Raw genomic sequence first — 12,044 nt, 5'->3', positions numbered from 1 at the left:
ACAGGGAGATCTGATGGTAGACATCTTCCTAAACCTGACTGCAGAAGTTTACTTGATACTCATGTCTGTAGGGATAGTTGATGATTTGACAACGTAGGTGCTTGCTTGTGGAATCAGAAGTATGTTTTAAGACGATATGGGCTTGTGGGTGGGGAGAAGTTTATACGTTATTTCACCTACATGTGAAGTTGAGCATTTGTAAGTCGTACATTTTGCTTGATTCGGATTCATCCACCTTACAGTGCCACTTAGGATTTTTTGTGAAGTTTGATTTATATGTACTTATTTTCAGAAAACTAAAGTCTTAACAAGAGAAATGTTATTTTAAGGCCTTTATGTGCTTCTGAAAGTGCATTTTAACTTAACTTTGGATGAATTACAGTACTTTTTTCGCAATACATGTACTTACTGTGTGTATTTTGAACTGTGACGGGGCCTCCATGGCTCAGTTGGTTAGCGCACTAGTGCAGTGTAATGACCCAGGAGCCTCTTACCAATGTGGTTGCTTTGAGTTCAGGTCCAGCTCATGCTGGCTTCCTCTCCGGCCATAAGTGGGAAGGTCTGTCAGCAACCTGCTGATGGATGTGGTTCTGCTTGGTTTCCTCCCACCATAATGCTGGCCGCCGTCATATAAGTGAAATATTCTTGAGTATGGCGTAAAGCACCAATCAAATAAATAAATAAGTAAATAAAATTGTACATGGAACTGTGACATGCCGCTCCAGAATTGATATGCCAGTGGGTTAGTCACATTTTTGGCACCCTGTTTTTTTTTTTTGTTTTTTTTTTTAACATGAGCAATTCACTCAAGGAGGTAGGAGACATTGTACCAGATGACATTGACTTTTCATCGGATAATCATACATGTAACAGCTATTGCAAATTTGTGCTTGTTTTCGGAATGAAAGCTGCACTCTTTTTATGGGAAAGGCCATAATGAAAGAATAAACAGGCCGAAATATAACGGGATTAAAATGGGGAAAATACCCAGTTATGTGTGTGAGTTATGTGTGAAAACAGTGGCGACTGGGGGGGGGGGGGGGGGGTTATACAGGTACATTCTCATGAGTTATGTGTGAAAACAATGGCAGTCGGGAATACAGGTACATTCTCATGAGTTACGTGTGAAAACAATGGCAGTCGGAGGAATACAGGGTACATTGTCATGGTTTTGGGTGAAAACAATGGCAGTCAGGGAATACAGGTACATTTTCATGAGTTATGCGTAAAAACAGTGGCAGTCGGGGAATAGAGGTACATTCTCATGAGTTATGCGTGAAACAGTGGCAGTCGGGGGGGGGGGGGTGGTGGAGAGAATACATGTACATTCTCATGAGTTATGTGTGAAAACAATGGCAGTCGGGGAATACAGGTACATTCTCATGAGTTATGTGTGAAAGTGGCAGTCGGGGGGGGGGGGGGGGATGCAGGTACATTCTCATGAGTTATGTGTGAAAGTAGCAGTCGGGGGGGGGGAGATGCAGGTACATTCTCATGAGTTATGTGTGAAAACAGTGGCAGTCGGGGGGGGATGCAGGTACATTCTCATGAGTTATGCGTGAAAACAGTGGCAGTTGAGGAATAGAGGTACATTCTCATGAGTTATGCGTGAAAACAGTGGCAGTTGGGGAATAGAGGTACATTCTCATGAGTTATGCGTGAAACAGTGGCAGTCGGGGGGGGTGGGGGGAGAATACATGTACATTCTCATGAGTTATGTGTGAAAACAGTGGCAGTCGGAGGGGGGGATACAGGTACATTCTCATGAGTTATGTGTGAAAGTGGCAGTCAGGGGGGGGGTGCAGGTACATTCTCATGAGTTATGTGTGAAAACAGTGGCAGTCGGAGGGGGGGATATAGGTACATTCTCATGAGTTATGTGTGAAAGTGGCAGTCAGGGGGGATGCAGGTACATTCGCATGAGTTATGTGTGAAAACAGTGGCAGTCGGAGGGGGGGATATAGGTACATTCTCATGAGTTATGTGTGAAAGTGGCAGTCAGGGGGGATGCAGGTACATTCGCATGAGTTATGTGTGAAAACAGTGGCAGTCGGAGGGGGGGATACAGGTACATTCTCATGAGTTATGTGTGAAAGTGGCAGTCGGAGGGGGGGGGATGCAGGTACATTCGCATGAGTTATGTGTGAAAACAGTGGCAGTCGGAGGGGGGGATACAGGTACATTCTCATGAGTTATGTGTGAAAGTGGCAGTCGGAGGGGGGGGGATGCAGGTACATTCGCATGAGTTATGTGTGAAAACAGTGGCAGTCGGGGGGGGGGGGGGGTACAGGTACACTCTCATGAGTTATGGCTCATGAACTGCACTTCTACATCTTTATAATGTGTCACCCACTATTTTTACTGTGTTTACACATTCCATTTGTTTGTTTAGGTTTACTGTGTTGTGGGAAATAGCTATCAAAATAAATAAGGCCAGGCCTTTTGGAAAACAGAAGTGTTATAAATCACTGGAGCATGAAGATAAGCATCATCGCCTGCACTGAGCACTAAGCTCCTGGTCAATTCTGCCATATCTGGTTTATTTAACTGGTAGTTCCCCTGCAGCCCGGTACAACAGATTTATGGCTTTTTGGACTGACCACTAAAGGATGGAATTCAACAAATTAGTCGTGGGTTTATGAGTGAAGGAGAGTTGCTGTCAGATTGAGTTGTTACTGAGATCAATTTAGGCTGGGCTAAGGCATTCTGACAGGCTGGACATTGGGCTAGGATGGCTGGATGGTCAGTACACCCACTCTGGTCAGAACCACTCTCCCTTAACAGCTCACTACTGAGCTATGTTTGACCAGGCACACTGGTCAATACTGTAGAACAGATGACCAGTGGTGTCCCTTTGCACCAAATCTTACATAACCAGCCTGAATTGGCTCAGCTCCAAAAGCTGACTGGCCAGTGGGTTTGGAGAGGGCTGAAGGGGTATTATGTAACAGCCTGGCCCTGAAGGCAAGGTTGTTCCCATTACTGGATGCCACACATGCATGTATTGACCCTGTTTATAATGAAACTGGCTGCTGGCCATACACTGAAGGGTTGCAGATTTCCAGCCAGTCTTACATGGAAATCTCCTTAAATATTCCATTGTAGGCTGGAAAGAGAGAGAAATCATAATCTAGGTCAAGTTTTGTAAACTGGGTCGGTTAGTGGTGCCTGCCTTGTATAGTACAACAATGGTCTCTCCCTCAACCCTCTTATAACATGGTGAGAAGCTGTTAACATAGAAGAGCCCGTGGGGCTCAGCTACTCTATTCACAGTCACAGTGGTCAGCAACACTGGCCTCTGCAGTGTCCTGAGCAAAGTTTACACAGATGGTACTGGTCAGTGGCTTACAGTGCCTGTAGCTGGGGATTCAGCTATCCTGCTGAACTTGACCTAAAGCCTGACCACAAGGGATTAAGGCTTTAGCTGCCCTGTTCTTCTCTGAGGGGATAGTGCTTCTAGGGAGAAGAAAGTGAGTTTCACACCTTCCCACTGCCGGGCTTCCCAACTTGTGTTAACTCTTCAAGAACCTTGGTAGTTTGGAGTAACTTTTTCTCCTGGATTTTTACACTATTTCCTGGGATTTTCTGCTTTATTTCACCAAACTTCATTGTCTTCATCCAGCGTTTGTTCAGGAAGAGTGGCGTTGAACTTCTCTCCTCTGTGGTAGGTGAGAATGAATGTGATTTATGGTTGCTGTAATTGGTCTATCCTTTTTTTCCCCCCTGCTTCCCTTATCCTTTAGCCACTTTGTAGCTCATACGTTAAAATCCTGTACTAATCTTTTACTTTGTACTCATTCAGTGTTGTTATTTTACAAACACCATGGAAATGGGGGAAAACATCAGTTCAGCATTTACCTTCCTTCTTCTTGATCTTTTTTTGATTTTTACATGTAGGTTTGCAGTGAAATAATGTCTAGGACAATATTATGTCCTCAGAATTTGTCATAATATTGATATTTGCTGCTTTGTAGTCATGAACTTGATGGTAGTGTGTATTATTTAGATGGAAATTGTTGGTTTTAATAGTTGTGAAGACTAGCTTGTTACTTTTGTTAAGCAGTGACCCTTTTCTCAGAGGTTCATTCTGAAAAGGTGGGGTGGTCGTGGGTTTGCTCCCACCATAATGCTGCCCGCCGTCGTATAAGTGAAATATTCTTGAGTACGACGTAAAACACCAATCAAATAAATAAATAAATAAATAAATATTCAGCCATAATCTCAAGGTATAATTCTGTGGAGAAGATAAAATTATACTTTTTGTGAATGTAGTTTTGTCTTCAAGATCAAATTATGTTCTGTCATATATGATAAGGTCGAGGTTAGGTAAGACTGTTTCCTTTGGTGCCCTTTCTGTAAATGGGTGTTCTGGGGGCAACAAACGGTCAAGGGTACTCGTGAGGGTTCATTTGTAACTTGTGAATGAATGAATGATTATGGCTTAACGCCACATCGGCAATATTTCAACCATATCGTGGCGAGAACAAAGTGAAAACATGAGACGGTTTGTAACTTGCGAAAGCAAAGCGTTGTTTGTTTCCGAGGTTTCCCCTTTTCTCCAGTCTTCATACTGATAGTCATTGTATAGGTGAGATATTTGACATTAGATCACACCACCTTAATTTTTGTTTTATCAGTAGAACGAAACTTGTTTCAGTGTCTTGAGAGGGTGTGAAAACAAAGAAGTTAAAAATCAAATAAATAAATAAATATTGGTATTTTCGGTAAAAAACCTTTAAAGTTTCGGACGCAAATAAATGCCATGAAAGCTTTTTTTTTTTGTAAGCTGAACTTTCCACTAGAATATCCTGATAGCTTCCAGATAAATCTTAGAATACTTTCAGGTGACTGTAATTCACAGAATTAGACAAAATATGCAAATACCCGGCAAAATTATCGGTGATTTATTATAATGAGGATACATGTGATACTAAACTGTATGGTACTTGTTGTGTATAATTGATAGTTCAGACCTGTAAACTTTACTTTATCACAGTTAATGCAACAGTGACAAAAAGATAAAGAATTCAGCAACTCCAAAGAAACCTGTCTTCGTCAAAGAGATGTATTGAAATCTTCAAAATGTCATCCTTTGTAATACTTTACTTACCTTAATTCCCTAACCTTTACGCACATGATAGGCTAACTTCCAGTGTGATTTGTGCAGCATTTTGATTTGATTTGGAGACAAAACTGCATGGGTTGGGTTGGCAAATGTCAGGGCCTGACAAAAATTACAGTTTTATCAGTCTACACAGAATTACATGTATGTCTTCAGAATATGCTTGAATAAAAACCTTGCAAAGATTCAAAAAAGGTTGAAAAATAACAGTATGTTTGTCATGCCAATCTTGCCATGACATGACTACAGTATTGCCAGAGTGGTATTCAATCATCTTGCCATTGATTCTAATAAGCACCAACATAAAAATTATTTCTGAGCTTGCACAGTACGATAAACAACGAATTGTGAAGACAGAAGAAAGCTGCTTAGCTCATTTTTCTGTGCACAGAAGAGCGTGAAGTTCATTAGTCTAAGGGAGAAATTAACAGCCTTGTTTGAGTCATCACAGCATGTCTGAAGACTGCTTTCTGGTGACGACCTAGGGTCTGTGTGCATGTAAATGTAGAACCAAATTGTGTTTTCTATTACGTAAGAAAGGAGTCCGGCCAGAAGTTGTGACATTTATAATTTTGTTTGACGAATGAGATGTGAATATTCTGCTTTGGGCTGGAGCAATGGGCTGTTGAGGGTGTAGAAGGGGTGTCCTCTTCTCCTGTCCGGACCAAGGTGTATTTCTTATCGTATACATAAATAGTAGTAAAAAAGTAGATTGCATACATGTACACTTAAGTATTTTGATTTATTTGATTGGTGTTTTATGCCTTACTCAAGAAATATTTTTACTTTTAAGATGGGGGCCACCATTCTGGGGAAGGATACTGGGCAGAGCCAAGGGGAACTGAAGTATTTTGATTTGGGCGCATTGACACATGTATAATGAAAAAGTCCTGTATAAAGCATTCAGCTACAATCAGATAAATGAATGTGCGGCACAATGTTGCAGCAAAACTACACTGAAAATATGTCACTGTTGAAATGCACCTCTATCTTTTGTAAACATAACAAGCAAACAAACATCAATAAACCATTGTGTTGATAATAATAGGCTTTGAAAAGAGCTGGTTATGCTTGTGGGTTTCCTGTGGTTGCTGAGGTCTAGCGGATGAATATCATTGGATGAAAGGTAAAAACCAATCAGAATCAGGAAGCATAAGGCCTAACTGACGCTCTCAAACATGCTTCATACGTTACAGATCAGACAGATTAGGCAGATCGACAATTTGAGTGTGATTTAATTGTCAGTGCCACGTTCAGAATCAGTGGAGCTAGTTTTTCAAATTGCAGAGAAATTGATGCCATTGGACTTGCTGAACCTTCAGCGTTGGCATGCCACGAATGTTCTATTTGACTTAAGCTTAGGTTTGGTTTCCCTGTTTTCCTCCCACCATTATGCTGGCCGCCGTCATATAAGTGAAATATTCTTGAGTACTGCATAAATTTGGTTTACAAGTTTATCCCCTTACAAGAGAATAGGATTGCTTATTTTGTTCATATCAGAGGCATTTGAAAATCAGTTCATGTGGTTTGTTAGACAAATTACAAAATTTACAATAGACTGATTTGAAATCTGAACCTTGTCTAATATGACATTTGTGTGACACCTTTCTTCAGTAAAAAAAATTCACTTTGTCAGCTAGTACAAAGCTGATCCAGATATATCTCCAGAGGAGAAAAAAAAAAGCCAAAAAGCAAAAACAATTCATGTGTATAATTTTGTTAGTATGTCATTGCCTCCAGATATATTGAGATATGACCTATAACCTTTGAGCTGAGAATAAATACTGCAAAGGTCAACTCGGGACATTCTCTGGGGTGTTTTCTTTGTGAAGTTCATGTGTACTCTTGACATTATCAGAGCATTTGATTTTCTCAGTTACATACGTGTACATGTCAGTACTGCCAAACAACACAAATGTTACAACATTAAACTGGTTATTCAACTTGTGAAATTGTGGGAAAAATTCCATTATGCAAGCACAACATGGATGTATTGTCGGGTGTCTTACATGTAGATTAGAATTGTGAAATAGTTACGAAACAGTTAAATCTGCGTGCTGTATGTTATGCTTTATATGGCATGTCCTAACGTGTAGGATAGCCCAAAGCTAGGCTCAGCATTCCTACTGTAACACCCAGCTTCGGTCATAAAGACTTCCACGATGACAATTTCCTTAAAAAACAAAAACCCCCCAAAACGCTCGAACCCTGCATAATATTTGCCAACCACCAAATCCCTAAACTGGCCAAAATGTAATATGTTAATGCCAGCATTGGTAAACTATCTTTAAACAGTAATCCAGCCGTGTAAACGGCGGTGGTGGTGCTTGCAAAGGTGAGAGATAAGACAGCTGATTTTGCATTTACTTGTACAATATGTTGTTATTATCTGTTGGATTAGCACCTGATGTCATGTTCAGAAATACCCAATAATATTGACCAAATATATGTATTAAACATTGGAAATATTGATATATTCTTAAACAAGGCTTTTGTTTGTATTTACCTTGGTTAGAACAAAAAATATCTGTATAGATGTATTGATATATCTACCATGAGAGTGTGACAAGTTGATAGGATTACAAATCTGCACGCTTGTTATACCCCCTCCCCTGCTTTCAAACCTCCACCCTCTGGGTGTCAGTTTGGAGATATGCCACAAGCTGCATCCAGTCAGGTGTTAAACTAGCTGTAAATATAAATGACTACATTTTTATGCCACATTGGCTTTTATGTCAAAATCATAACCACATACAGTGGGAGGCACTTGTCAGAGGAAGCTTTGTTCAGGGTGATTTGTTACTTGACGGGAGAGCTGGGCTGGACTGTATAGCACCTATCAGAAATGCTTGTCTGAACACATTATGATCTCGCATACAGATTGTATTAATCTCCGCACATCTGTCATAATGGATCATACCACCATGGCTCTCCTATTTATTAACATATCTGCCTGTTTGTGAGACAAATTCTCTTTATTTCCTCTAGTAAGAAGTTTACCTGTTTATGAAAGAGTTGTTCCTACATGTGTTTATTATTTATTTATTTATTTGATTGGCGTTTTACGCCGTACTCAAGAATATTTCACCTATACGACGGCGGCCAGCATTATGGTGGGTGGAAACCGAGCAGAACCCACGACCATCCACAGGTTGCTCACAGACCTCCCCAGGTACATCCGGGAGCCAACTGAGCCATGGAGGCCCCCCATGTGTTTATTAAACAATTTTCCTACTGTTGACATTGTGCTACATTTTATATTTATGAAGACTGCTCCTATTTATTAAGCACATTTCATGTTTGGTGAAATCTTCCTACATTGCATACTAGTATTTGTTAAGACATGTTCCTATTTATTATACAACGTTCCTATTTGTTGACCTGTTCCTACATTGCACATGTATATTTTTTTAGGAAGTTTTCCTACACTATTAACACATGTTGCGATTTATTATTATTATTGTATTTTCATTTCTGTGGAAATCAGTTACCTCACAGAGAGCAAAGAAAATATGTACAAACTGGTGTGTGTCAGACGGTATGTAAACAGCACCTGCCAACAGCATTCATTTCACGGCAAGACAAGTGTCATTGTCAAAGATTACCTTTACCTACAAAAGTTTCATCCTTCAGAACAGTACATAGATTATATCCAACAATCGCATTTGCAGTTCATTTCATACTTGTTCAAGCAGAAATCAGCGACCATGTTACACCTTTTGTTTAGGAGCAATGATTTTGCCTGGTGTGTACGACATTTGAAGCCGTGCGATATTTAGAGCGTTACTGTGCCGGGATTTTCCAATGCTACTTCGCATGGGTGTGCTAGAGTTCTTTTCATTTTGTTTCTTATTTAACTACTTATTACCCGCATTAAACGTTTTTGGGAGGGTTATAGAATAGAAATAATGTCCCTGATATGGGTGTCTAGCGGCAGATTTATAGTCGACAAGGTGGATAAGGTTGAAAAATTAAAAAAAGGATATAAAAATGACACCCAAGAATACATCTTTCCCAGCCAAGTGATATAGATCCGACTTATGAGTCATACCTTGGCTTGAGAAGATTACAAGGACATTATTTCTTAATTTTAACTGATTCTAAGAGGGCTTTTTCCTGATCTTAAGAGGGTGTTTTGAAGTTTACTTGGAAGGTAGGTCAGTACTACTTTTAACAGCAAAAGTTACATTTTTTATAACATTTATTTGCCTCTAAAAATGCATTTTTTTTTTCAGGAGAAATTCCTGTAGTAAGACTTGCATCTGGTGGTGGAGTTTTTGGAGTAACATGAGGGAATGCTCTGCTTCTCTAAATAAGGTCTAAAATTACTCCAAGTGTACATGTAGGTAATGAAGTGTCTTTTGTATTTAAAATCGGTACATTGATCAGCCTTCTACAACTAGTTTAATACGTCTTTAGCGTGCCATATTGATCCGTACATTCAGCTATGGTGCTTTCAGGTTATTAAGATAGATACGGTACCTGGTACAGTTGATTCTGATTGATAGTCAGAAGTCAGGAATCAAGGTCGTAGGTTATGTCACAGCGGGTCACCGTGACCTGGGGCTCTGGTAGGAATGTATGGGCTCCAATGGGATAAGGCTTTGTTGCCCCAGCTTGTGTGGCGGATCTTAATATAGCCCATATAGTCAAGGATGCAATTGGTGTTAGTCGCAGGTTGTAGAGTCGATGCGTTAAAACCTAAGTCACCTGAGTTTGTGAGTTAATTGATGTCCGTATGAATGAACGAAACCTTTATTTTAAGAGGGTAACTTTGTCAGATTGTACAGTTTGCTTATCCCAGAAGCCCTTTACAACGATACTTAAAGAAATAGAAATATATACAAAAATGTAAAAAGAAATGAATGCCTTTTTAAGATACTTGGAATGGTAGTCCTTCAGGTGCTGTCTTTCACTCTAACTGATTGTTTCTTATCAGTGTGCTTATGAATGGGCCGTATTAGCAGAACAAAATGGTACAATGTAGATACAGACCACTTCAAGTAGTGCTACAGTAATCAGTATAGTTGTTGTAACTGTGCTTCTCTTGTTCTGGGAGGGGGAGGGGGGATGTGGGAATTAGGTCCACCAGCAACCTGTGGATGGTCGTGGGTTACCCCTGGGCTCTGCCTGGTTTCCTCCCACCATACATGTAGTGGTGGTTCCTCTTTTAGTGGAATGTTCTGGAGTACGACGTAAAGGAGCGATCAAATAAATAAATAAATACAAATCCGTTTTTGGTCAATACTACATCATTACATGTACATACAAATTTACATCAGCTCAAATCATATTATTTGTTTGAAATTAGATTTCATGTTACGATTTACTGGTTAAATCCTTTTGCAAATAAAGTGACCTGTAAGAAGAAGGTGAAGGCTGTTTTTGTTTTACAGTATAAAAATATATATTATTGGGTAAAAACATCTGTTAGAAGTTTTAATTTGAACACAACATCAGGCTAGGTTCATGTACGTTGCACATGTGACAACAACCAAAGGCCATCCTCCCAATTCATGGTGTCAAACACCTGGGTTCCTCACAAGGAGAAGGAGGTGATAAATAAAGAAGCTAAATAGGCAAAATCCTGATTTTTTTGCTCATTCATAAAGTACCACAGAACATTGAAACTACCATATTTGATGGCTAGATACATTCTGATAGATTTTCCAGTAAGAATTTCTTACCTAAAAGCTATATTTTTCATTCTTTATTTGAACACCTTCTTCAATGCCTGGGTTAAATTCACTTTGTTTTCACCTTTAATGCTCTAGACAGGTATGCCGATGACTGGCTCAGAGAAGCTATGACATCACTTGGAAATTACAAATTTATCAACCAAGTTTTTAAAGGACAAGACAGCACCTGGCTAAAATATATTTCAATCGAAAGCAGGATTCTCAAGCTTTCTAAAAAGTATCATTTTAATGAGATTTCACCGAATAGCATCTAGAACAAAGTGACAATGCTGCACATTTGGTTGATGTGAATCGAGACAGACATCTGGAGAATTTTGGAACATTTTGCTATCAGATGGCGCAGCCTAAGCTGTGACATAGCCTTTACTATTCACTCCCTGAAGTGACATGTGATAACACAGAACTATTGCATAAGACATCATTTTGAGATCGTTTACAACGATTTAGTTACGTACAGTCGAGGGGCCATTCCACACAATATTGTGGGACAGGTCTGTTTCATTTATGCACCACCACAGACGTAAATTCAATTGATTTCTAAGCTGTGTAATATTCAGCGAAGTTACCGTATCGGCCAAAACCACATTCATATCCCCAGTAGACCCAAGGCCAACTTAGACATGCTCTTCAAATTACTCAAATACATTTTTTTGTCGTTCATTTTACTGTTTACTCAGCAGTTTCTAAGTAACAGATATCAGAATCAGTGAAAAATTCATTAGGGAATGCTGAAGGTGGATGAGAAGGCTTAAAATCACTGACAAGGCTTAAAATTAATTAAAAATTACGATATCAATTTTTCAAGTTTATGAGAATTCAAAAATTTTAATTTTGCTCCTTTGTCTTTCTTGCACGCAAGGGAGGATTTTTTTCTATTTCTTTTATAAAATTCAGTAAAATTATTGAAACGTGGTGTCCGAGCCGAAGTGCTTTCTCTGATATCCGCGATAACTAGGTCAGCACTGCTTTCATTTCAGAAGCCACAGCCAGAAAACCGAAGCATAAAATTCAGCGACAGTCGAATGTCTAGATCAGCCTTATTGGTGCTTAGGTTTATTTCCATTTGTTTCAGGACTGAGCTTGAATCTACATGTAGTTGTACCACAGTCCTATTGTAATTTTGTAAATGCTTAATTTAATAAGGGTCCAAATCACCAGCACAACCCTGCTGGAGGGTAAGACCTGAACCAGTATACCCTAGCCGTGCGTCTGCAGGGTACTTA

General features: G+C 39.6%; 1 protein-coding gene across 1 annotated transcript in view; it reads left to right on the top strand.

The window, feature by feature from the left end:
• The window catches only part of LOC135464646 (retinoic acid receptor gamma-like), an 83,724-nt gene that overhangs the window by 32,777 nt on the left and 38,903 nt on the right, over nucleotides 1-12,044 (top strand).

The sequence above is a fragment of the Liolophura sinensis genome, chromosome 4 (genome assembly GCF_032854445.1).
Source record: "Liolophura sinensis isolate JHLJ2023 chromosome 4, CUHK_Ljap_v2, whole genome shotgun sequence".
Classification (NCBI taxonomy): domain Eukaryota; kingdom Metazoa; phylum Mollusca; class Polyplacophora; order Chitonida; family Chitonidae; genus Liolophura; species Liolophura sinensis.
This window is presented reverse-complemented; position numbering and strand designations above follow the sequence as displayed.